Below are 23,293 nucleotides of genomic sequence, written 5' to 3'. Positions count from 1 at the left end.
AATATGAAAATGGGTAAAGTTCAGTGGCCATGGATGTAATTTACCCTTTTAATTCTTGAATATTTTCATTTTGATATCGTTACAGCGGTCATTTTGAAGAATTAGTTAAAGTTGAGTGGCCATCGGTGTTAAAAATTGTAAAGTTCAATGGTCATACTGTTAAAAATTGAAGTTCAGTGGTCACAGTATTAAAATGATAAAGTTCAGTGCCCATGGGTGTAATTTAACTGTTTTTGTTTATTTAGGAGATATTTATTTAGACCATTTTCATCTCATGTTTGTCTTTTCATATTGAAAATAATAGTTTTAAGTGTTTTGTTTGGAGATGTTTTTTGTCTTTTCAAAATATCTTCTTACAAAAGCAAGGAATCTATGTTTTTCCAACAGCAACAACAAATCGCAAACCGTAACAGCAATCAAACATCAGATAAACCAAACGGGATCTTAATATAAATAAAATTATCTACAAAATATATATTTTTTAAATATTATTTCTATTTTTATAATATTATTACTACTGAAAACAAATTTTTTTATTTAATTATTTCATTCTTTATACTTTATTTATTGATTAATTTAAAATATATCTATATTAAATATTTTATATATTAACAATAATTATTATTACAATTTTATTAAATATTAATAATTAATCAATTGATTAATAATAAAGACCTATCTAGGTAGAAACAATTGCATGTGTATAAAATCAATTACACTGCATTAATTGTCACAAGTTGTGATCTATTATTCTCCACATTTTTATCGTAACGGTTTTTTTAAAGTTTTTTCAGTAATGTAATATATTGTTTAATATTATATTTTAAAAAACATATTATAAGGTTTTTATTTTTTATTAATATTAACTATTTAGTTTTTTTATCTATCTTTTTTTTAGATTTTTAATCAAACATATTTTAATTTTCAGGAAAGTCATAATACGATACAAAATGGTTATGTTACTCTCTTATTTTCTGTCTATCTGTTTATACTAAATATAACGGTTAAAAATCTAAAAACAAATAGATAGAATGACCAAATTGTTAATATTGACAAAAAAAATATGAATTTTATAATGTGTTTTTCAAAATATATGGACTAAATGTGTTACGTTAAAAGGTGTGTGCCCGCGCGTTGCGCGAGTAGATAAAATTTTTATACATAAATTTATATTATAGTATTTTTTTAATTTTATATCTTTTACATAATATAATGATAATAATAATTTTTAAAAATAATTTAAATTTACAAACATATCTTTATAATTGCTTGATAATAGTATTTGAAAGTTGTTGAAGTCATAATCTATTGTCATAATTGTCATGTTTGCAATGTCCTTTTACATTCTTATATAGTAGTTTGGAGGTTTAAATATTGTGTTAATAATTGCAACGAAAAATTAAATGTGTTATAAATTTTTTTAATTATATTGGTTTTAATACTATTTATTAAAGTTAAATGAATGGAATTTGAATGGATTTTACATATTATCTTTCGGCTTTACTTTCTTTCGGCAAATTTCGTATGTCAAATAGTATCATTCGAATTTATCTTTGATTCTTTTTATTGTAGCAGCCACTCTAAAAATCTTCTCCAGACAAGTTTTTAATATCATTTATATTCACTCTATTCCTGAACTTCTTATTCTCCAAATCCTCATTGTTGTCTTCGGGTTTGATTCGAATGAATTATTTGGTTCTGACATTCCTATAAATAATAATAAAAAATTTAGTTAATTGGTTAATGAAAAAATCATTAATATAAAAAAAAATTACTTCTTCACGGTTATTGATGTTAAAATAATAATTAATGGTTGATCTTTTGTGAGACCTTCCATCAAAATCTATCGCTACTTTCCCCCACAACGTGACTCTAATAATTTTTTCTCTATAATTAACCAACTAAGTATAAATATATATTTATTTTTATAAAAATAAGAAAAATTAAATTAAATTGTAAAAAAATTTAATTACATATCTTACTCATAATTCATTAGCTCGAGATCTATTTTCTTTTGTTTCTTTTCACTAACTTCAATCACATTGATCGAGCTTATTATTATGATTCTTCTAATAATATCTGCAAAATTAACATCGTAAGATTAATTAAAATTAATATTTACTTTGAAACTGCATTAAATCATAAAACTATATTTGAAATATTTCACCAGTTAGAACTAAATGGTTTTGACATCTATCAATAAGCTTGTTAAAAGTACGTAACAAACTTAAAACTTTTCTAGAGCAATTTTGCAATCAATCTCATCAACTTCTGTTACTTTAGTTGTTAGAATGGAGACAATCTTATGCGCATTAGGAATATGCTTGCAGCTTTGTAAAGCTGACATAATTTTGAAGTTTTCAATAACATGAATTTTTCCTTCATGTAATTTTCTTCGAAATTTATCGATTTGGACTTTACGGATACTTCCATGAATGGTGCTACAATAAAAATTATATCAATAGATTTTCAATTTTAATGAATATATAAAAATGTGAAATAAATATTTTTTCATTTAGCAATATCATATCTAAATTCATTGTGAAATTGTATCTTTTGTGTTAAGTGCTTCTCATAATCAATAACCCTTTATTCTCCACGCATCTTTTTCAGTAGAGATGTAATTAATTTGGTTGAAGCGATTCTTTATTTGTAACATTGTCACACTGCATGAACACCAATTCATAAAAAAACACATCAAAATACAACAAATAAAAGTTAAATTCTATATTATTTAATAGTTGAATTTTGTAAGAAATGTACGGCAACTTAAATCATAACTTAAACAAAAAAATAATTTTTTTAAATATACAATCGAAAGAAATAGTGTTTACATTACACAATTTTTTAAAAGTTCTACAACCTGGATAATAACATCAATTTTTTTTTTTTATCATAGAGTCATGGTGTCCTCTTTCAAATAACTCAAAATAACAATGTACAACGTAAAACTCAAAATAATTCACAAAAAGAAAATCATATAACTCTAATAAAATCCAACATAGTCGTACCTGAAAATTTTAATTTGTGAGGAGATAAATTTGTGAAGAAAAAAATCACAAACTCTTTGCATTATATAATATAATAAATTGTAACAGATGTTGCAATAATAATACCTATTAAATATAAATTATTAATTTATTATTATATCTTAATTAATACAATACTTGTTCGTCTACTTCATTAATAATTGGTTGTTATACCATTAATTAATGCAATACCTTATATATTATTATATAATTAAATAATCAAATTATTTTTTTGTTATATAATTTCTGTACATGTATCCATTAATACACTCACCCCACTCGATTTTACTCACATGATTTTTAATTAATTAATTATATTTTTTTTATTAAATCTTCATATCATTTAAATAATTTATTATAATTTTTTGTTTGCATTGCATCTATATAAATTCTTTACATTGCATAGTTAATAATCAATTAAGACATCCCACTTCATTAATACACTCCATTCTTACTAACTCGATTTTTTAATTAATTAATTATTTTATTTTATTAAATCATTTTAATTTTGATTTTTAATTAATTATATTTTTTTTATTAAATCTTCATATCATTTAAATAATTTATTATAATTTTTTGTTTGCATTGCATCTATATAAATTCTTTACATTGTATAGTTAATAATCAATTAATACATCCCACTTCATTAATACATTCCATTCTCACTAACTCGATTTTTTAATTAATTAATTATTTTATTTTATTAAATCATTTTAATTTTGATTTTTAACTATTTGACAACTCATGAAAAAGGCTTCTAAAACACTTCTCCATTTTTCTCTCTGCTTCCGCTATTATATATATAGTATAGATTACAACCAATACAAACAGAGCAAATGAATAAAATACTGATATGATACTCACGTTGGAAAGAACTGTGCTAGCTACGTATAAAATGACAGTCATATGGTACGTGACAGCTAAAAAACAAATTTAGTGTTATGTTACATGACAGTTTCAAACAGTTGAATTAAGTAAATAATAAATATAGTTTTTATTTTTGGATAAATAATTTATTAGTCCTTGCATTTTTACCTTGCAACTGTTTAGTATTTATATTTTGATAATACATTATTTAGTTCTTAATTTTTATTCTATTTAACAGTTTAGTCTCAACTGTTCAATAATTCAAATATTTGAGAGACTAAATTGTTAAGTAAAATAAAAATTAAAGACTAAACAATGTATTATTAAAATAGGGACAATTACAAAACTGGCCATATTTTATAACCCATTTACGTTTTTAGTGTAGTGCTCCAACTTTTTACAAATATAGGCAATTTTAGGGAATTTGGACAAATTTGCCCTTTCTTTCCCAACCCTGTTTTTCGCCCTAAACTATCAAACGTTTCGATTGCGATAGGAAGGAAGGAAGATGGCGATTGCGATTGCGATAGCGATAGGAAGGAAGACGACGGCGATTGCGATAGGAGGGAAGGAAGACGGTGAACGGCGACTGGCGAACGGCGAACGGCAAGGAGAACAGGGATATGAAGCGAACGGCGGTGAAGCGAACAGGAGGAGAAGCGGCAGTGATAGGAAGAGAAGGAAGAAGTCGAACGGTGAGAGGAAGAGGCGGAAGAAGGCAAACGGTGAGAGGAGGAGGAGGAGGAAGGCAAACCTCTTTCCGGCAATCTCGTTCCACCATGGGTAAGGGTAAAAAGGAATCCCGGAGAAAACGAAAGGTAAACAATCTTAAATTTTTCAACTGCTTTGATTGATTCGACTTATACATTTAACTGCTTAATTTACTAATTCAGGTTTAGTAACATGTGGTCTCACTATACTGTATGTAAATTTGACCACATTGTTCTTTCAATACCTTTCTGAATGTTTGATTCTGTTGTAAAAAAATATTGGTTCATATCTGAAGCAAAACGTATTTATTTAACAACTTCTGTGTAGGTTGGCAGGGTTTAAAGCAAATATGTTAGGTTCATTTTAGTAATTTATATTCATGTTTGTGCGTAATATTTTTACCTAGCTCCCATGTTAAATTCTACATCTTCCAATTGGGAGTCAATTTTGCGTAAAAATTAGCCAGACTAGCTATTTATATTGCAATTGAGGATAGTGTTAAGCACAAAATGTTGCATGGCTGTGGGTAAATCACTAATTGGAAATGATTTATTTTGAGGAGTGCTAATTGATGCATCTTGAAAATTACTTTAACAATTAAGTGAGCTCAGAGAGCAAAGTCAGCCTAGCTGTTAAATCCGGTCAAGTGAAGAAATTAACTCAAGATCAAATACTCAGGTTGTAATGTTGTTTGCACAAGTTTTTAAATCATTATCCAGTTTTTACAAATTAAGATCTTGCACATTTACCTTCCCTACAGTTGAGAATGCAATCTGACCATATGTATGTTATTTTTACACAATGGTAATGGTGTCTTGATGTAAACTCAAACTCAAACACAGATGACCTTCCTTCTATGTTCATTAACTTGTTTGCTTATCTTTTTCAAGACATTGCTTATATAGGGGGCCTGATGTATTAAGCCGATAGAATTTGTTTAATTTTCTATCCATGCTGAATCTAGGCACTGAAACAGTAATTCATTTCATGTCTGTGTCTGTTTCGTGTCCATGCTGAATCTAGCCGATAGAATTTGTTTCTGTGTTTCATTTCATGTCTGTGTCTGTTTCGTGTCCATGCCCTTTTTTGTGGCTCTTTTTGTACTTCATATTGACTTTGTGGTGTTATGATTGTGATTGGATGAACTAGAAGGAGATCAGTTATATTGTGTACGAAAAAATACGACAGGTACGACAGGCTATATAATCTGTCTCCTGTCACATTTTAAAAAATACGACAGATATGACAGACTATATATTCTGTCGCCTATCGGATTTTTTGAATATACGACAGGTACGACGGACTATATAATCTGTCGCCTGTCGTATTTTTTGAATATACGACAGGTACGATAGACTATATAATTTGTCACCTGTCGCATTTTTTTAAAATACGACAGGTACGACAGCCTATAAATTCTGTTATTTGACGTATATTTTCTATTATGTTCTCTGTATTTGTCTGATTATTTGTCTTATTTGCAGCCTCATCAAAGGGTATCACAACAGAACAAAAGGAGAAAGACTGAGATAAAGTTCAAATTCCCATTTGCCCTAAATTCATCCGCTCAAGTATCTAACAGGTTTAACACGTCCGTGCGTGCAGTTATCAGAAAAAATTTGACTCCTAAACAATTAGACTTATTTAGGGAATGCTGTTTTGGAGCTTATCTCAGACGAGATTTCCCCTCTCTGTCCGGGTTATTTATCCACACGTTGTTAACTAGACAGATTACTCTAGTTGAAACATGTGATAAGGAGATATGTTTCAATGTGAGGGGATTGGAGTTGAGATACACTGCAAAGGAGTTTGGGATAATTACAGGATTGCCCTTTGGAAGCACAAAAGCAATAACGAAAGGGATGAAGAAGATGAAAACTAAGGGAGGATTTAAGGAGAAGTTTTTTGGAAAGGTTACTAATGTAAAACACAAAGACATATATGGGAAGTGTTGAAACACCTTTCCATATGATTTTGATTTGACAAAATTATTTAAGTAAAATTAAATATATTCTAAACACACTAAGTTTAAATGCTTTGATTTATAATACTAATGTGTTTGTTCAATGTTGAGTTATATTGTTTATAAGACATAAAGACTAAAAGGCTTTAGGCCCAATACGGAAGTCAAAGCCCAAGTCAAACAGATCAAGACCACTCGGCCCGCGTGTGCAAAACGCTGCCGTTGTGTACAAAACGCAGCTCAGTGAGAGAAGGTTCGAGAAGACCTTCGTTGAACAACTTCGGAACGAAACTGCTGAGTTGTATCGACAAAGAGTACAAGACAGCAGCTGAGCAAAAACAACTTCCAGACAAAGTATTTCTGCTTTGGGTAAAGTTCAGAAGACACAAAAAGCTGTCTAGTTAACCTTACCATAAATGGAGAGACATTCTGCAGGACTAACTAAAAGCTGCTTAGCACTGACCGAAGACAGAAGATACTTGAATCTGATTGGCCGAGAGCACTGAGCAGGACTGAGTGACAACGACAGGAAGCCGTTTCCCTCCAACGGTTATTTCAAAATTTGAAATGACTGATGCCTCAGACGTCTCTATAAATAAGGCCTTTCAGTTGCTTCATTCAATACAGAACTTTATCAAGCCATTACGCTGACCAAAATTCTACTCAAAGTTCTGTGAGAAAAAGCAAAGCAAATACTTACACCAAATTATATATCTTTCGTGTAAAAGTCTAGAGTGATTATTCAATCATCTAAGGTGTCTTAGCAATTGTTGTTTAGGACAAATCTTTATCATTTCTAGAGATTAGAAAGGAGAGGCTGAGTACTCGGTTATAGTACTCAGCGAGAGATTAGGAGTGAGTAGAGGTATAGAGGAAGGTACTCTTGTTATACTCATCTTCTAAGTTGTAAAAGGTTTGATGCTCTACCGTTAAAGAGCTCAGTAGAGAATTCGAAAGCTTGGAACGTGTTCCGGGGACAGGACGTAGGCTTAGAGGCCGAACCTGGATAAATCTGCTGAGTAACATCTTTCTAACCTTAAACTCCTTAATATATATATTGCTTGCTTAAACAAAACTGACCAAGTAAAGAGGTCACGCTGAGTTGTGTTGTATTGAGTATCTGAGTTTAGGAATAGACTCAAGTGCTATCTCCTGACTCAAAGAAAGAAGCTGACTTAGTCACCAGTTGACTAAGCTAGTGTCTTAATTTACTCAGCGCGCTGTGTAATCCTTTTTCAAAGAAAAAGAAGTCAGCCTTAACGTATTAAAATTTTAAATAGTTCCTATCCCACCCTTGGAACTAACTTGTTACGTTATAAGGGACCAACAAGTGGTATCAGAGCTTAAAAGCTCACTGTGAAAGGTTTAACTACCTTGAGCCGATCCCCACTATGGCTGAAAACAGCACTCGGTTTCTCCCAGGAAACCAGACAACTCAGATCTTACCTGAGGGGCTGTCCATTACTCGGCCTCCCCTATTCTTCGGGTCTAACTACACCTTTTGGAAGAATAGGATGAAAAACTTTATTCAGGCAACAAATATGAGTGCATGGCTTTCAATAGTCCAAGGCCCATTTGTTCCTGTTGAAGTTGTGGCTGGCCAAACAGTTGTCAAAGCTGAGGCCAAATGGACAGAAGATGATCTCAAGAAGCTACAAAACCATGCTTCGGCTATAAACATGCTTCACTGTGCGCTTGATGCTGCAGAATATAACAAGATATCAGGTTGTGAGTTAGCACAAGAGATCTGGAAGAAGCTAGAGGTCACCTATGAAGGAACCAACAAAGTAAAGGAGTCCAAGGTGAACCAGCATATGAGACTATACGAGCTGTTTGAAATGAACGATGATGAGGGAATCTCTGACATGAATGCAAGGTTTATAAACATCATCAACGAGCTCAAGAGACTTGGGAAGATCTTCACTGAGGAAGAACAAGTCAAGAAGATTCTTAGGAGTCTTCCTAAAAACTGGCAAGCAAAGAAGACTGTTGTTGAGGAAGCTCAAGACTTAACCACCTACAAATATGATGAACTCATCGGCTCACTGCTGACCCATGAGATCTTAATGAAGAATTTCGAGGTGAAGGAAAAGTCTGAAGACAAGAAGCAAAAATCTTTTGTCATGAAAGCTGACTCCACTGATGGGAGCTCAACAGATGATGAGGAGATGGCTATGTTCACCAGGAAGATGAAAAGGCTGTTCAGAAAGAATGACAAATATTCTAAGAAGCCTTACAAAAAGTTTGATAAGTATAAAGCTGAGTCTAGCGACAGCAAATGCAAGAAGGACAACTCAAAGCCCATTACATGCTTTGAATGTCATCAAACTGGCCATATCAAGTCAAGCTGCCCCACGCTGAGGAAAGAAAGGAAGAACGGCAAAAAGGCAATGGTGGCAACATGGAGCGACAGTGATGAGTCTTCATCATCAGAAGCTGATGCCACTGAGTCAACAAAGATTTATTTTATGGCTGACGAACTTACTGAGCCGTGCGTCTCTGAGCATGCTGACCCCTCCATTGCATCTGACGATGAGGAGCAATCAAATGAGGTAATATCACTACCCCAGCTCAGAAATGAAATGGTTAATGCCCTGAGTGACCTCTACACACTTGTTAAAAAGTGTAATAAGAAAGTTAGAGCACTCAGCAGGCGCTGTGACGAGGTTGAAGAGGTCAAGCTGAGTGACCTCAGATTCATTCTTTAGGACAACTCAACTTTGCATGATAACATGGAGATCATACATAAGTCTGTATCTGAAGTCCAATCAAATTCTAAGAAACTGAGAAAGGACGTCACAACTATCCAGAACCAACTAAAGGTTCCAAACAAAAGAAATATTCCTCTGAATACTCAGTACCGAGGTACTGGTCAGCAGAGATGGAATCCTTAGCGGAATGTCCAGTGTGACTTCTGTGGGAAGAAAGGACACACCACAAAGGTGTGCTAGCACGCTCAGCACTGGGGTGCTGACCAGTCAGTGAGAAATCCTAAACGGAAAGTCAACTGTGACTTCTATGGAAAGAATGTCCATACTGTCCAAGTATGTCGCTATAAAATAAAATATGATGTTTTACCTGTTGAACCTAACAAGCAAGGACCCAAAAAGAATTGGGTACCTAAGAGTAACTAGTTACATTGCAGGTAAGCATGAGATGTGCTGAGAAGTCAAAGATGTGGTATATTGACAGCGCATGGTCGAGGCATATGACTGGTGATGAAACTCAGTTCATCACATTCGAGCGTAAACGAGGAGGAAGCGTAAGTTTTGGGGACAATAAAAAGGGTAAGATAGTAGGGTCAGGAACCATTGGAGGTAATCCTACTATTGATCATGTCTCCCAAGTCAGCGGACTCAAATATAACTTACTCAGCGTAGCTCAGCTATGTGACAATGGGAGAAAAGTTATATTTGATGACACTGGATGTAAAATATTCGAGGGTAAAACTAATGAGTTAATTTTAACTGCCCCTCGCATTGATAATGTCTTCATGCTGAACTTAGAGAAAAAGTTTTCAAAAACTGTATGCTTAGTATCAAAGGAAGAAAATTCCTGGCTATGGCATATGAGACTTGGTCATGTAAGCATGGACCTCCTGGCCAAATTAGCAAGAAAGCAATTGGTTGAGGGACTGTCAGAACTTAAATTTGAAAAAGATCAACTATGCCACGCTTGCCAAGCGGGAAAACAAACCAAACAATCTTTTCATAGTAAAAATATTGTCTCAACTAAGCGTCTGTTAGAGTTACTACACTTGGATCTCTTCAGTCCAGTCCAGCCGCTGAGTCTGGGTGGAAGAAGATTTTCCTTGGTCATTGTAGATGACTTTTCTCGGTACACTTGGGTCATCTTGCTGAGTAGCAAGGATGAGACCTTTGAGACATTTTCAAATTTGGTTAGAAAACTTGAAAATGATAATGACCTAAAGCTGGCTCACATCCGAAGTGATAATGGTGGAGAATTCAAGAACTAACAGTTTGTTGAATTATGTGAAACCAACGACATTGACCATAATTTTTCTGCTCCTAGAACGCCTCAACAAAATGGGGTTGTAGAAAGGAAGAACAGAACCTTGGTTGAAATAGCCAGGACAATGCTGAGTGAGCATAGGCTTCCAAAGTATTTTTGGGGAGAAGCTGTCAACACAGCGTGCTATATTCTTAATAGGGCTCTTGTTAGACCTATACTAAAGAAAACCCCCTACGAACTTTGGAAAGGACGAAAGCCCAACATTGGATACTTTCGTGCCTTTGGCTGTAAATGTTTTATTTTAAACACCAAAGATAGCCTAGCTAAGTTTGACTCAACAGCTGATGAATCTATCTTTTTAGGCTACTCAACAAACAGCAAAGCATACAGAGTTTTCAATAAACGAACTCAGGTTTAGAAGAGTCAGTACATGTTGAGTTCGACAAAACTAACCCTGCAGGAAGATATCAGCCGCTGACCGAGGATGATCCACACTCAGTACCCGCTGATCAAGATACAGCTGCTGAGTCATTCCCTCAAGGGCTGACCCAAGGTAAAAGTGAACCTCAAATTGTTTTCACTGACCAGTCTACACCTGCAGAGATTGTTGAAACACAAACAGCACAAGACATCAATCTACCAAAGGAGATAAGGATACCAAGAGGACACTCAGAGAGTGCTATTCTTGATGCCACTGAGAATACCCTGATGACAAGAAACCAACTCAGGAGATACCTCAGCAACGTAGCCTTCGTCTCAGTTCAGGAACCAAAGAACTTCGCTGATGCTAAGGAAGATGAATTCTGGATGAGCGCAATGCAAGAGGAACTTGATTAATTCAGAAGAAACGATGTATGGGAGTTAGTGCCACATCCAAGAAGTCAGAAGACCATTGGAACAATATGGGTCTTCCACAACAAGCTGGATGAACAAGGGAATGTAGTCAGGAACAAAGCAAGGCTTATAGCTCAGGCCTACAGTCAGCAAGAAGGTATTGACTACGGTGAGACCTTTGCCCCAGTGGCAAGGCTAGAGGCTATTAGAATTTTATACGCTTATGCAAGTTATATGAACTTTAAACTGTTTCAAATGGATGTTAAAAGTGCATTCCTTAATGGAGTTATAAACGAAGAAGTTTATATTAATCAACCTCCAGGGTTTGAGGATCCTAAATTCCCAAACCACGTTTATAAACTCAAAAAGGCTCTGTATGGCCTCAAGCAAGCACCACGTGCTTGGTATGAGAGGCTGACCAGTTTCCTGCTGACTAGCAATTATGTCAGAGGCAAAGCTGATACAACCTTATTCATTAAGAGAAAGGGTAAAGACACCCTGCTGGCTCAAATATATGTTGATGATATTATATTCGGTGCTACTAATGAGTCAATGTGTAAGGAATTTAGCAAGCAAATGCAGACTGAGTTTGAAATGTCAATGATGGGAGAACTCAACTTCTTCCTTGGACTTCAAATCAAACAAGGGAAAAATGGCATCTTCATCAGTCAAGCTAAATATGCCAAGGAGATATTGAAGAAATATGGTCTTGAAAATTGCAAGCCAATATCTACCCCTATGGGCACTGACACTGTCCTTTGTGCTGACGAGAATGGTAAGTCAGTAGACAGCAAATTGTATCGAGGTATGATAGGCTCTCTACTTTACTTAACAGCAAGTAGACCGGACATTCAGTTCTCAGTATGCTACTGTGCTAGATATCAATCTAACCCTAAGGAATCTCATTACATAGCTGTAAAAAGAATCCTTAGATATTTGCAAAGCTCAGTGAATGCAGGTTTATGGTATCCCAACACTCATGGTTTCACACTCGTTGGATACACTGACGCTGACTAGGGACGAGACAAGCTTGAACGAAAAAGCACCTCTGGAGGATGTCACTTCTTAGGAAGCTGTCTTGTATCCTGGTTCAGCAAGAAGCAGGCGTCAGTAGCCTTGTCTACCACTGAAGCTGAGTACATTGCTGCTGGACACTGTGTTGCTCAAGTCTTATGGATTAAGTAATAGCTTGAAGACTATGGTGTTCAAACAAAGACAATTGAGGTCAAATGTGACAACAAAAGTGCAATTGATCTATCAAAGAACCCAATTCAGCACAGCAGGATGAAGCATGTCAGCATCAGACATCACTTTATTAGAGACCATGTACTCAAGGGTGAGATAAAGCAGACCTATGTCCCAATGGATGAGCAGCTTGCGGATATCTTCACAAAGCCACTGGCTCGTGAGCAGTTCAGCATACTGAGAGAAGCCATTGGTATGTTTAATCCTCTTTAGTAAATTCCAGCTCCTAATATATATTCATGCTGAGTGAATTACCATGCTGAATGACTTATGATATTATTTGATGAGTGAATATAAGTATGCTGAGTGTTTAATGCTAAATGAATGAATATCACATACTGAGCAAATATGAACACTGAGTAGTTATCTCAAACTGAGCAACCAACTAATTAAACCATCCGTTTATATAAAACTGACTACTCAGAATATAGAATGTTTAGAATCCTAAACGCTGAGTACAAGATCCGTTGCATTTAATGCTAAAGCACGTGAATAGCCACCTAGGATGACGTATGCACCGAATGTGTCATAAGTGCCAGGATCATTGTCGGTTGACAATCCCAAGGCAAAACTGACACATGGATTCGATAAGATCCACCTCACACCGCTATAAATAATGGGTAAATCCCCATTTTTATCTCTTTACACTTATCGAATTCTCTGGCATAACCACCTTCTCTCTAAAAACTCTCAAAACTTCCAAAACCCTCTCTGAAACTATGACTAAGATTTCAGTGAACATCTCCAGTGCCGGTCACCCTAAGACCAGTTCCGATGAACCTCCCAAGCATACTGCTCTGCCTGAAATGACTAAGGCCACTACACCGAGCAAAGGAAAAGCTGGCCAAGCCACCTCCTCCAAAGGAAAGCCGACCAAAGTTAGAACCTACACTAAGGTCTTCGAAGACGTTAGAGAGTGGAAGATAGACTTCTCAAGATGGTTCTCTAAGGCTTTCGTAGAAACCGAGCAACCATTCTGTGAATGGATATCGAAGAATGGATGGACGAAGCTGTTCTCTATCATAGATCCAACTTACCCTGACTTAGTAAGGGAATTCTACCATAATCTGCGGGTTGCTGACGATAACAAGGACTACCTAGTAACTATGGTAAAAGAGAAAACAATCTTTGTCAACCCTACCTATCTTGCCAACTTACTGAAGTTAAAGAATGAAGGGACAAAACTAAGGAGAACTGGTGATCATGAAGGAACTGGGTACTTAGCCACCTTCTGCAAGCCCCCTGGCCATTCTGGAGAAATCTCCAGTTCCTCAATGGGCCAGCACCAAAAGATGGCACACTACCTGCTGACCAATTACATCTACCCTAAGATTAATTGCACCAGCTCAGCGACAAACTTTGAGCAATGCTTCATATGGCATATGCTGACCTACAAGCCCATCAATATGCCAGTTTTCTTGATTGCTGGCTTCCAAAGAAGCACTGGCACCTTAAGGTTGGGCTCACTCATTACCAGAATCCTCATAGACCATCAGATTGACCTAACCGAGGAAACTGAGGCCCAAGGTTCTGAGATCACAGCTGCTGCGCTGCGTGCCCTGAAGTATAACCAACCGATTAAGAAAGCTAAAGGTGGTGATCAGCCTGCTGAGGAGACTGTCCCAAAGAAGGACATAAGAACAAAGGCTCCAGCTGGCCGCAAAAGGAAAGCTGTTGGGACTCCTTCAAAAGGTGCTAAGTCTCTGATAGGGGTCAAAAACCCCTATCTTTGGGTACGGTTTTAGGACGGGTTTTAGCATTATTTAGTTAATAAGCGAGCATTTCTCGCATTTAAATGCTTTTGTGTGAGTTAGTTAGGAATTGGAAACGTTTTATTTATTTTTTGTTGTTTAGGCTCGTTTTATGACCAATTTAGGCAATTACGGCCAAAATAGCATGCATAATATAATTCCGTTATCTTTTGAAGCTAATTGGTCCGTCAAAAGTCGCACCAAACGAAGCGTTTGCTCAAAATAAGCGATTGGTGGGTCAATTGAGCCTTTGGACTAATGTTATCTGGAGTTTCTATACATGCGCAGGTATAAGTTCGGATGAAAAAGGCATCGACGGCAGTCGGCAAGCACGCGGGGGTATACCGGGCAAGAATGCTCGACGAGCGGGCCTCCGTAGGCCATGCCTGCTCGTCGAGCAGGCCACCAGAGGCCTGCTCGGGCGAGCAGGATGCCTGCTCGTCGAGCAGGCCACCAGAGGCCTGCTCGGGCGAGTAGGATGCCTGCTCGTCGAGCAGGCCACCAGAGGCCTGCTCGGGCGAGCAGGATGCCTGCTCGCCGAGCAGGCTGCCAGAGGCCTGCTCGCCGAGCAGGGCGCTGCTCGCCGCGAGCAGCGCCTGCTCGCCGAGCAGCTCGCCCTGCTCGGCGAGCAGACCTGCGGGACTTGGTCAAAAAGACCAATTCCGCCCCCACGATGCCACGACGGACCCCACGACTTTCTACCTGCATAAGGACACGAAAATAGGTCAAAAAGAGGGCCGAGCCACGCCTATAAATAGAGTTTTTCCTTTGTAAATTAGTATCTTTCATTTATTTGTAAATTACTTTAGCTTTCCCCTTGTAATTCCTCTCGATCTCCTCCATATCCTTCAAACCTCCATTGAAGCTCCTTCAAAGCTTTTCTCGAGGAATTATCAAGGTTCGTCCTTAAGATTAGGTCGCCGGCTGCAGAGTAAACAGGTTCCCTGAAAGGGATTTTTGTATCTCCTTTTATCTTTCCTTGTTTGTACTCTTTGATACAGTTGCCGAACCTAGCTTATTGTATCTTGTGACATTGTTCTTCGCCTTTAATAATAATTTAGCTCTTATTTTGTTCTATGATTATTTGTCTAATCTCTATCTTACGCTTTATTCAATTAGTTTAACTCATTCAAAAGCCCCAAAATCTAGTAGGCACATATTGCGAGCTGAATCTGATCTAGTCGGAGCCTAGGAGATTGACAACCTCTTAGTTGATTAAGCGCCAATTTACTGAGCCTTAGACCTGTTGGTGTGCCCTAGTTCATAGGCATTGGTTCTTATAAAATGTATTTGTGTCACATTAATAAAGGCATTAATCTAGTTCATTTATATCTTGTGCTATAATATGAATAGAGAATCCATTGATTGATAATCGTAAAACCATATCCCAAGTCTATTCTATCATGGGAATGATTAGGACCACAGACTTGTATATTCGACGACTGTATGGTAGTAATTGATACTAGCCATAGCACTTGATAAGTCAGTTGTGAATATGGGTACATGTTGTATACATGTGACTGGATCGATCCGCCCGAGAAAACTACATGGTGGTTGTGTCATTAGTTTTCTTAAGTAGGTCTCTAACTGTCTTCAGACCAGATTTCATTATAATATCAATGTGGGATCCGGTTCACTTTGACATACGCCTAACAGGTCTGTAACAGGATGCCAAATACGGGTATGATTGGGCGAACAGGTGAACACATTGGCATTGATAGTGAAGTGATGGAATTACCGCTCACATAATAGTGAGATGATATCATAGGCCACTTGATAAGTGAGATTGATAAGTGTGTGGCCACACCCTGATAAGTAGTTTACTTATCGGATTCATTAATCTACTTAAGATCAAGAAATATCATAAACAACAAAGAGGATGACAGCCGCCATGCCTTTAGTTTATAATATCGATATCAAATGGTAAAAGAAGTTAAGAGATAACTACAGGGTCTCTGCATCTTTAGACTGCTGAAATAGCTGTATTGGTTAGGGGTAGTAATGGTTTGCTAGAACCCACTTACTGTCTGTGGGCCGTGAGCCCACTGCTAGCTAAGGACAGTCCCATAGGATCGTGCACATTGAACATCTGAGTTAGAACTTAGAGAACGGTACATTGGAGGGATGAGATTAATTAATTGGTTGACAGTAAAATATCAAGGTAATTAATTGGTGGTTAATTAATTGATTAATTGATACTTTGTATCAATGCAATTGATTAATAGATTTAGGCATTGAGTATTTAATTGGTTAATTAGTTTACGGGATGTAATTAATTAATTTGTAAATTAATGAAATTGCATTCGTGAATAATTAATCAAACTAATACGTCAATTTATTAATTAGTGTTGTTTATTTAATTGGGGTAATTAAATTTAATCTAATTATAACTAATTGCATAGAATAAATACTATTGGTATTTATTTAAGTGATTATGTTAGGAGTAGATTAGTTTTAACCAATTAACCCTAAACCCAATTAACCCTAAACCAATTAGGTTTAGGAATAACTACACTATATATAATAAAAGCCTAAAACCTAAAACAACCTAATTAACACTATTCATATTCGGCGGCCACCACAGAAAATCATTATTGATTTTCGACAGCACCACCATTTGAGAAAGTGGGTTTTTTTGGTTAATATCACAATCTCTCCAATTCTTCTTCGTTCTTCGGCTAGCACCGGTTCTAGCTCAATAGCTGTTCGTGCACCTGACTACGGAGATCTTACTACCTTGTGGATTCTTCAGCCGTCTTTAGAAGAGACAGTCCGGGTATGTTTATATCCTTAAACGGATCAAAAGTTTTTATTCAATCAATGGTTAACGGATAAAGATCAAGCTATAAGGGATTAGAAATAAATTTTAAACCGCAATTCCGCTGCGCTACAGTTGATTAACTGGCTATAATCCCTAACAAGACCTAGTTTCGTCCTTAGGGAATCATGCGCTAGGAACCTCAGGAGGGTAAGTAGGGTTAATCGCCTTGAATACAAGTGACTCAGATTAGGTTTTTACTCAATAGACCTAACAATCTATCTTCATTATTATCGTTCATACCATGTTCCTTCGGGTAATTGCATCTAGTGAAAGATCAATTAGGAGTAGTTTAACTTAATTAGGGGTAGAGTAGCTTAATTAGGCATAGAATAACTTAGTTAGAATCAGATAACTTAGTTAGGATTAGTATAATTCAACCTAGGAGTAGATTAACTTAATCAAACAAACTCAAAACCCCCTAAGCCTAGATAACTCCTGAAACCAAGTAGCTCGATACTTGCAGAAATAAATCCTGTGGACGATAACCTGGACTTAACCAGAAATTTATTACTTGATAACGACGGGGTACACTTATCCCTTAGTGAGTCTTCATCCCAACTTAGGTGAGGGCGCATCAAGTTTTTGGCGCCGTTGCCGGGGATTTATTTCTTCTGCAATATCGAACCAAATGTCGATTTGTTAGTTTAGGCATTCCTTTGTGAATATCTCTGTGAATATCATCTATACTTGTTTATCTATACTTGTTTATAACCGTTAATACTTGTTTATATTTATACTTGTTCATATTTATACCTGTTTATACATATACTTGCTTATACATACACTTGTTTATATACGATTCTTTTTGTAAATATCCTTGTTTATATTGTTTATACTTGTTTATATCATTTGTACTCGTTTATGTATACCTTTCTATAATGTATACTTGTTTGTAATAGTTATACTTGTGTGTACACATACTTGTCCACAATACATGTTCATTTCTTACTTATACGTGTCTGTATTTATATAGTTATTTGTACCTTTGTATGCTTGTTCATGTTCAATACTTGCTCATACCTGTTTTGTTTTTAAACATACTTATAGATGTTCAACCATCTTAGTTGCGCTTGTTGATAATGCTATTTCTCGTACTCCTAACTTGTGAATACCCTTGTGTATAGTTCGATTCTCTATTCTCTGTCTGTATCATACTTTTCCATATCTGTGCATTTTGTCTTTACTTTCATATATTATTTCCTTTCTCAGCATATGCCTACGCGATCAGCGGGAGTACCGTTGCCCCTCTTAACCTCGAACTTGAACGTACTCTTCGCAGGAACAAACAGATTGATAAACTGAAGCAAGACGAGATCATCGAGCCTATCAAGATGACTAGACGGGAAACTGAGAACACCGGGCCAGAGACTGACACTCGTCTGATGAGTGAAATCTTGGCACCACACCGACACCAGCATCTGTCCGGCATAGCCGCTCCGAACATTCCGACCAACATATACGAAATCAAGTCAGGCATAATTCACTTGATCCAACAGACTGGATTGTTTGGTGGGGAAGCACACGAGAGCCCGGATGATCATCTGGATCGCTTCCAAATGTGCGCAGACACTGCAAGAACAAATGGGGTTCTTCAAGATGCTGCTAGGCTGAAGTTGTTCCCATTTTCTTTAACTGGGCAAGCTTTGGAATGGCTAAGAACACTAGAGCCCGGATCAATCACGACTTGGGCTGGTTTAGAGAAGGAGTTTTTGTCCTATTACTTCCCTCCTTCGAAGACAGCAATGCTTAGGGGAGAGATCACCTCATTCCACCAACCTGAGCACGAAGCGCTCCATACATCTTGGACCCGATTCAGAAAAATGCTGCGCATGTGCCCTCATCATGACATACCCAAGCATCAATTGGTAAGCGTCTTTTACCACGGATTAACACCCGCTAACAGAGCTATTGTAGATTCCGCAGCGGGTGGTGATTTGTTCAGGAAGACAGCAACAGAGGCATATGACATGATTAATGAGCTGGCTAGGAAGAGTGTGCAATGGTAAGAACAGAAGCTCGCTGGCCCCACAAGGCAGCGGGTATTTGCTGTGGAAGAACAGGAACAAAATCCGGCTGTTGCGGATTTGAGTAGGAAGATGGACGTACTGTTGGCTAAGCTTAGCCAACCTCCCACTTGTGTGCACTATGGCGGCGACCACCATGGAAAGGATTGTCAAGCAGGTAGCCCTTTCGCTGGAGATGGGGTGGAGATGGTCAACTATGTTGGGGGGCAGCCGAGATACAATCAGAACTATAACAACTACAACCCCAACAACTACAACTCCTACAACAACAACAATAGCAACTGCAGGAGGCCTCAGCACCCGAACCTCTGTTACGGGAATTCAAATCAAAATGTGCTTCGACCTCCCAGCGGTTTTGTTTAGGAACATAGAGAGCAGGGGCTTGGCATGCCCCCATATCAACAGCAGAACCAAGGGCCAATGCAACCTCCTAAGGAATCTGACGAGGTGGTTACTCTCTTGAAGGAGATCTCGGCTAGGCTTGCCAACAATGAAGCTTTCTGCAAGGATCTGAGCAATCAGGTAGCTTAGATCAATAGGGACAGGCAGGAAAGGCCACAGGGTTCTCTCCCGAGCACAACGGAGAAGAATCCAAAGATCCTGAGAAAGGATTGAGTAAGGGGGAGAAATCGGGTTCTCCTCGGTTTAAATTCAAAGCTTGAACAGTTATTTTTGCAATTTCTCTTTCTTTTATTTTTGAATTTTGGTTGTGAACCTTTAATTTACATTCCTTTTATTTATTTTGTCAAGTTTTGTTCCCCCATACTTTGTTCTAAAAAAAACGAATTTCGCCCAACCCGGGCGAGTTAGGCACTGCCCAGCTCGCCGGGCTGGTCGGCCGAGCCAGTCAGCTCGGCCGACACGGGTTGTTCGGGATTTTAAAATCCCGAACCAAAAAAAAAGAAGGAAGAAAGAAATAAGAAAAGAAAAAGAATAAGAAAAGGGGGGGGATGACTCATCATCCCCTTCCCCACCTTCTTCTTCCCTTCTCTCTTTCTTTCTTTTTCTTATTTCATTCTTTCTTTCTTCCTTTCTTCCTCTCTTTCCCTTTCAAAACCTAACCCCCCAAATCCACCATACTAACCCGAATTCAAGATATAAGGTATGAATCTTTACCCATTTTTGATTTCTAACATGTTTCTAGGCTTAGATTTTAGCTTAGGGTGATAATTTTTTAGATTTAAGGAAAAACCTAAGTTTTAGGTTTTTCTCTCTTTTCTCAAATAAATCTCTTGTTTGCTTTTAATTCTTGATTTCCTTGCAATATATGTTAACATCATGACTAATTTGTGGTTTGGGTGTGATTTCTGTTCTTAATTTGTGAATATTTGGAGAAATTGCTCAATTTGGGTAAAATCTCCATTTTAGCTCAAAGTTCAACTATTCAATTTATAGTTAAAAACTTGCCAATAGAGTTATGAATTGCATTCTTACCATGTTTTAGTCATTGGACATCTCTAATTTTGCATGAATTTGTGAATTACGGGTAAAACACTTAGGGACCGAATACTTATGGTTTTAGTCCCTAAATTCCTAAACTATGGTTTATGCCTATGAATGGTTTTTTTGGGGGTTTATGTTCAAAATTGTAAATATGTCCTAACTTGTCCATTTTTTTTTGTCTATTCCTCAGGAACTATGGGTAAGAAGGGCAAAGCCAAGGTCGTAGTTAAGAATGAAGCCGAGTCTGACGTCGAGTTCAGGGATACACTCCAAGCTAAGTATGACCCACCTTTTGGGCTCGTTAATGAACGTGAGGGGGTATTGTATGATAGATTTTCTAAGCAAGAACTTGCCACCCATATAGTTGTTGATCAAACATATTTAGCGTCTAAAGGCCTGAAAAAGGATTTCAATGAAATCCTCAAATTCCACGGCTGGTTTAGACTAGCCACAAAACCGACCCCAGTTTATCACAACTTCACTATGGAATTTTTGACTACTTGGAAAAAAGAGCTACCCTTGGGCTGTGGTAAGAATTCTTTTAGACTGAATGGTAAACCTTACCGTCTCAGTGATACCACACTAGCAGCCCTGATGGGAGTCTATAACAATCCAGAGGCAATCTCAGATTTTGAGAAACCCATGACAAAAGATATGGCATGGGAACAATTAACAGGCATATCGGAATTTGACTCCCAGACTGCTAGCCCAGTCGCTCTCTTGGACCCACTCCTCAACCTTGTTCACAAGTTTGTGGCTCACAACTTGTTGGGAAAAAACGAGAGCAATAAAGTCTCAAAGATAGAATTGCTCATACTGTGGTGTGTGGCCAACCACAAACACGTGGATAATGTCAAGACCATCTTTGAGGGCTTCTCAAGCCAAACGAGTAGAAAACGCGGTTCCCTTGGCCTTGGACACTTAGTTACCAACGTACTTGATAGCCAATTCAAAAATTTGGACATTCAAGAAGTTGCTTTTTACCCTACTTTGCTTAACTCCAAGTTTTTGGGGAGATCTACTTTTCGTGAAGTCTTAAACAGGAACCCAACCGAAGGAGCAAGCTCTAGCAAAGGGGGACGGAAAAGAGCACGAATTCCACCACAGCATAGGGACGAGGAACCTGAGGAAGAAGAACCTGCGACAGCAGGAGACCAAATGGAAGACCAAGCACCGGGGACGGAGGCCCAATTCCAAGCCATCAACACCATGATGGCAGAAATGCGAGACCTGAACCTTCGGACATTCAACACTGTTCAACAAATGGACCATCGGTTCACAACCTTTGAACAGAACATGGACCGGAGGCTCACGGGCCTTGAATATGTAGCATCAGACTACTGCGAGCGCTATAACATGCCATGGCCACCTCCCCCGGCCGATCAGTAAGTTGTCTTCTCCACCCTGACTTTTTACACTCGTACTTTATGATTTGTGATGCAATGTTGGAACTTATTGCATATTTTTAGTGTGAGGAGGAGGGGTAGACAAACTTACAAAAATTGTATAAATTTTTTAATTTTTGTTGTGTCGTGTCTAGTTTGGTTTAGAATTTTCGGGTTTTATTTATGTTTTTGCATGTTTAGGACCTAAAACCGTGAACCTCCTTCGAATCTAAACTTCATTATTTACCTCGAGGACTGAGAACCGAATCTAATATTGCATGACAACTAGTTTAGGTGTAGGACACAATCCTTGTATCTGTAAGAGCATGAGCTAAAGTTTGCATTTAGACCCTACTTTTGAAGAAATGCTTAAATCATTACTTAGGTAGATAACTTAAGAATTGAAGGCATGTGATGTTGAACTTGAGTTTGGGGAAAATTAGTAAACACAAAATTGAAACCCAAAGAATTGTGAGTTGAATTTGAGCCTAAGAGCGAACATCAAAAAGCTCTTTTTCTTGACATTTTTGTGTGAATGCTTTGACTTGTGGAAAGATTACAGATTTTGCACCTAATACTGTGTTGAACCTACATGCAATGATTTGAGATGATAAACGATGAATCAGCCTCATTAGAATTAACCCTTTTCTTTACCTTATTTTCTCTTTTTCATCCACTCTAGGAAGCCCCTTTGAGCCTATATTTTTGTAGTTTATAGATTTTTCTTTCGTTCTAACCCAATTTTTGCAAGCCATCACTTGGTTTGTTACTTAACCCAAAGTTTTTGCAAAGCTCACATCGAGTCTTTGTCGTTTCTAGCGCTTTATCTTTGTTTATGGCATCAAAGTAGCAAGCCAAAAGGCTAAGAAGTGAATGAGCATTACTATCCAAAAGGAAAAGAAAAACAGAAAAAGAAAAGAAAAGAAAAGAGACGAACAAAAATGGGAGAACTTCGTTCCCCAGTTCTTAAAATCAAAACGTCTCAAAGAAAAAGAAAAAAAAAATTTATGAATAAAAAGCTCAGTCACTTCATATTTGCTAAAGCCATTTGAACTTTGTTTTTCTAGCGGTAGAACTATTAACCCTTGTTGTACCTTTAACCCTCTAACCACATTACAACCCAAATTCGAGGTTGTTTTTGATATCATCGGAGTCATATAGCATAGTAGAGGAACTTGGATGAACCTGCAAAATCAACGTAATCCTAAAAAAAAAAAACATAAGCCGAGATTAAACACTTTAGCCACC

Source organism: Euphorbia lathyris, chromosome 6, assembly GCF_963576675.1.
Source record: "Euphorbia lathyris chromosome 6, ddEupLath1.1, whole genome shotgun sequence".
Lineage (NCBI taxonomy): Eukaryota > Viridiplantae > Streptophyta > Magnoliopsida > Malpighiales > Euphorbiaceae > Euphorbia > Euphorbia lathyris.
Note: the sequence above shows the minus strand (reverse complement) of the source record.